The sequence below is a fragment of the Papio anubis genome, chromosome 18 (genome assembly GCF_008728515.1).
Source record: "Papio anubis isolate 15944 chromosome 18, Panubis1.0, whole genome shotgun sequence".
Taxonomy (NCBI): Eukaryota; Metazoa; Chordata; class Mammalia; order Primates; family Cercopithecidae; genus Papio; species Papio anubis.
In genome coordinates, this window is record NC_044993.1 from 41,382,444 (window position 1) to 41,387,756 (window position 5,313).

Here is a 5,313-nt window from a genome sequence, read left to right on the forward strand (position 1 = left end):
ATTCAGACTTGGTGTTACTGGGAAGCAAGGTCTCCACCACTGTGAACATCTGGGTGCAGCTGCAACAGGAACATGCCGTGATCTCTGGGACACTGAACGTCTACCGTGATTGCAACTCCACGTTGCAATTCCTTCTAGAATTCAGTGGTAATTTAAATAACTTTACGATAGGCTTCCCAGAGCTCCACAAAGCATTGTCTATGACTACCTGGATTCCCAGAAGCTGTATAATTCAATATTGTAGGTAACATAATATCACCTCTTCATAGATTATTTTTGCACATAGTATAGTTGCATTTTCTGTTACTTTTGATTGGCCAAATTTTTAGTGAGGTAAAAATGTACATAGAGTGAAAGACAGATCTTAAGTACAATTCAAGGAGTTCTGACAAATATATACTCCTATGTAACCAATGTCTTCATTGATTAATTTTCTGTTTTGGGAGTTTCGGGTAACTATTAATTTGAGTTAATGCCCAAAGATCTCTGAAAACATTTTTTTCTCTTTTTTACTCGGAAAGTTTTTTAAGTGTGATAAGATCCACATAACATGATCCTTTTGGAGTTTATAAGCATGATCGTTGGGTTTTCACGTGCATGTGTGAGATGTGACTCCCTCAAGCCTTGTTACAACATCAACACATTACCAGTCTGACACACACAGAAAATATACATAACAAAATTTACCATCGGTGACAGTACATTTATAATATTGTGCAACCATTACTACCATCTAGTTCTAGAACATTTTCACTACCTCAGAAGGAAACCCCGTACACATGAAGCAGTCACTCCCCATTCCACCTTCCCTAAGCTCTGACAACCATTCATCTGCTTTCTGTCTCTATGGATTTGCCTAGTCTGGATATTTTACATAGAATCATACTATATTGGCCTTTTGTGTCTGGCCCATTTTTTTTTTTTTCACTTAGCATAATGTTTTCAAGGTTCACAAATTGTGTAGCCTGTATCAGTACATCATTTCTTTTTATGACAGGATAATATCCCATTGTGTGTATATACCACAATGTATCTGCTTATGTGTTAATGGACATTTGAGTTGTTTTCACCTTTTGGCCACTGTGAATAGTGCTGCTACGACTATTCATGTAAAAGTTCTGTTTGAACACTTGTTTTCAACTCTGAAAAAGATATTATTTTGTCACCCCTATTGGGACCTGCTATTTTGCTCCTTTACTGCCTGTTACTTGTTCTAAACAAAGCGAAACAAAAAGAGTGAGTCAGTGCTGAAACTGCCAAGGAGAAAAAGGTAAACAATGGTCATGCTGTTTGACATGATTTTGGACAACCCCCTTGGCCAGTGCTCAGGAATGTGAAAATCATAGACATGGAGAACAGAAAACAGTGCATTCTTAGTTAACAAAATCACAGACTTTCCCAGCATTTGGTGTGAAATGCTTTGATTCCTATGTCTGTGTCCAAAGAGGATTGTTGTTTAAACCACAAAGGCTGCTTAGTGGCCGGTTGCAAACGAGGTTGAAATGTGTAAAAGTGGTAAACATGATAATTACCCAGTGAGCATTCCTGGCAGTGGCTAACCTTGTAGTGCAGTGGGCAGATTTTTAGGAAGGAAGGGATGGAATGAGCTAGAGAGGTCATTTGAGCTACCTGGTAATGGTGTTACCCAAGGCACACACACCTGACTGGATGCAAATCCCACTAAGTTTCCAGTGTCCTCTAAACTACCAACCCAAAGTGATTACCCAACCCTGGGAGTCTAAGAAGTTCAAGAACTCTGAAAAAGAAAGGGGTAATCCCCAGTGCCTACTCAAAACGAAATGCCAATTTGGTCAGTACAGAAAAGCAAATGGAACCTGGAGACTGCAGTTGTAGAGCAGCAGCATCTTCCATCACTGGGGCTAGAATTATCACTGGGTTCCTGATGTTGAGATGCGAATGTGGGAACAGACCTCCCCAGCACACTTTCCTCCCTTTCTGTCCACTCAGATCATGAGAAATAGTTTGGCTTCACCAGTCAGTGACAGCCTCGGGATGGACTAAGTCCTTTACAATCTGCTACTTAGCTGTGTGATCTTGGACAAGTTACTTAACGCATCTTAGCCTCCATCTCCTCAACTGAAAAATGGTGTTAATAAAAGGGCCTATCACTGCCAGGCATGGTGGCTCACACCTGTGATCCCAGCACTTTGGAAGGCCAAGGCAGATGGATCACTTGAAGTCAGGAGTTTGAGACCAGCCTGGCCAACAGGGTGAAACCTTGTCTCTACTAAAAATACAAAAGTAGAGTCCTGTCTCTACTAAAAATACAAAAATTAGCCGAGCACGGTGGCTTATGCCTGTAATCCTAGCTACTCGGGAGGCTGAGGCATGAGAATCCCTTGAACCCAGGAGGTGGAGGCTGCAGTGAGCTGAGATTATGCCACTGCACTCCAGCCTGGAGGACAGAGTGAGACTCTGTTTCAAGAAAAAGGGTGGCAGGGCGGGGGTCTATCACTTAGGGTTAATAAGAGAATTCAGTTAAGCCATATGGAGCACTTAGCAGAGTTTCAGGCATACTGTCGGTGACCAAAAAAAAAGAAAAAGAAATACACAAAAACCAGTTATTATTGTGCTGCTGAAAAGTGGGGCAGGCACAGCAGCACTACAGATGTGATAGTAACTGCCTGGGCAACCTAAGCCATCCCTCAGGGCCCAAAACAGGGAGAGGGGTGGGAAGGAACAGTGTATCCAGATCCCCAGTGATCATGGGTCACTATCAAGAGGAGCCAGCCTCTTCATTTACTGCTGGCTGTATACCCATGGCCTGCCCTGGAAAGCCACGTGGTTCACCCTGGGCCAAAGTGTTCCAGCATACTGGATGCCTTATGATTGTAGTAATTCCTATGTAACTTTAAATGTATACAATGATTCATTCATTTATTGATCAGTAACCACTTACTAATCACCTACTGTGTGCCAGCCACTAGAACCTGGGGTTACAGCAACAAATAAGACACACAGTGGCCGGGCGCAGTGGCTCACACCTGTAATCCCAGCACTTTGGGAAGTCAAGGTAGGTGGATCAGTTGAGCCCAGGACTTTGAGACCAACCTGGGCAACATAGTGAAACCCCATCTCTACAAAAAAAACACAAAAATTACCCGGGCGTGGTGGTGCACACCTGTAGTTCCAGCTACTTGGGAAGCTGAGGTGGGAAGATGCCTTGAGCCGGGGAGGTTGAGGCTGCAGTGAGCTGAGATGGTGCCACTGCACCCAGCCTGAACAACAGAGAGAGACCGTCTAAAAAAAAAAGTCACCACAGCATTCCCGCTCTCATGGAGCTTATATTCTAAAGGGGTTTTGCCACATGATGCTTGTATCCTTAATTTCTTGTCATTTAACCTTTTGATGCCTCAGTTTCCTAACCTACGACATGGAGATAGTAATAACAGCCACCTCAGAAAGTTGTCATGAGTTTTGAATGTGTTACTATCATAAAGCACTTAGGACAGTGCAAAGCGTGGAGTAAGCACTGTGTAAATGCTGACTGTCATTATTCAGAGGAAGGCTGAATGAGAAACAGGTTTGGCGAAGAAGATCAAGAGTCTCCTTTGGGTGCTTGTTAATGCTGAGGTATCAGCTGAATATCCAATTTAGGATTATTGATCAGGAGTTCAGATATGTCTGGAGATCAAGGGACAGGTCTGAGTTGGAGGTATAAATGTAAGGGTAATTGGCATATTGTTGGTATTTAAAGTCCTGAAATTAATTGAGAACAGGCTCAGGGATCACACCTGTAATCCCAGCATTTGGGAGGCCAAGATGGGAGGATTGCTTCAGGCCAGGAATTTGAGAGCAGCCTGGGCAACATAGCAAGACCCCACCTCTACAAAGAAAAACTTTAAGAAAAATCAGCCAGGCACAGTGGTGTGCATTTGTAGTCCCAGCTACCTGGGAGGCTGAAGCAAGAGAATTGCTTGAGCACAGGAGGTTTTTTGTTTTTTGTTTTGTGTGCGTGTGTTTTGTTTTTTTGTTTTTGTTTTTGTTTTTGTTTAGACAAACTCTCCAACTTTCTCCCGGGCTGGAGTGCAGTGGCACGATCTCGGCTCACTGAAACGTCCACCTCCCAGCTTCAAGTGATACTCCTGCCTCAGCCTCCCAAGTAGCTGGGATTACAGGCATGTACCACCACACCCGTCTAAGTGTTGTATTTTCAGCAGAGACAGGGTTTCACCATGTTAGCCAAGCTGGTCTTGAACTCCTTACCTCAGGTGATCTGCCCGCCTTGGCCTCCCAAAGCCCTGGGATTACAGGCGTGAGCCACTGTGCCTGCCCGAGCCCAGGAGTTTGAGGCTGCAATGAGCTATGATTATGACGCTACACTCCAGCACGAGCAACAAAGCAAGACCTTATTTTTTTTTTAAAAGCAAGTTAATTGAGATCACCAAGGGAGTGGAGACAGAGAAGAGAAACATCCCAAAGACTGAGACCTGGGGCACCCCAAAGTTTAAGACTTGGGGCTTTGAGGAGGAATAAGCAAAGGAGACTGAGAAGAGGCAGCGAGAGAGACAGGAGGAAAACCTCAAGAGTATGGGGCTCTGGAAGCTGAGTGAAGAAAAGCTTTGCAAGAAAGAGGGGAGTCAACTGTCAAATGCTCCTGAAGGCAAAGTGAGACAAGAGCTGAGAGTGGTCATTCGGTGTGGCCACAGGAGGGTCACTGGTAACCTTGGAGCAGTTCTGGTGAACAGGTAGAGGCAAACGCTGTGCTGGAGAATATTTAAGAGAGAATGGGAGGACTTGATGAGCATAGTATAGACATCTCTTTTGAGATGTAAAGGAAAACAAAGAAATGAGAGGTAGAAAGGAATATGAGGTCAAGGAAGTTTTCTTATTTGTTTATTTTCACTTCTGTAAGATGGGCTTTATTTCACAATATTTGTAGTGATATGCACATGTATTTGAAGTGTTCCTTTATGGGACATTTAAACAAGGTAGTTTTATCATGGAAAAGTATAGAGCTCTAGGCCGGGCGCGGTGGCTCAAGCCTGTAATCCCAGCACTTTGGGAGGCCGAGGCGGGTGGATCACGAGGTCAGGAAATCGAGACTATCCTGGCTAACATGGTGAAACCCCGTCTCTACTAAAAATACAAAAAACTAGCCGGGCGTGGTGGCGGGCGCCTGTAGTCCCAGCTACTTGGGAGGCTGAGGCGGGAGAATGGCGTGAACCCGGGAGGCGGAGCTTGCAGTGAGCCGAGATCAGACACTGCACTCCAGCCTGGGAGACACAGCGAGACTCCATCTCAAAAAAAAAAAAAAAAAAAAAAAAAAAAAAAAAAAAAAAAAAAAAAAAA

At 44.0% G+C, this 5,313-nt stretch overlaps 1 non-coding gene across 1 annotated transcript; it reads left to right on the plus strand.

The window, feature by feature from the left end:
* Nucleotides 1-553: 553 nt before the first annotated feature.
* LOC116271381 lies at nt 554-657 on the plus strand. The gene has a single exon (XR_004179939.1). It is a non-coding gene; the product is annotated as a small nucleolar RNA U13 (small nucleolar RNA).
* The last annotated feature ends 4,656 nt before the right edge of the window (nt 658-5,313 follow it).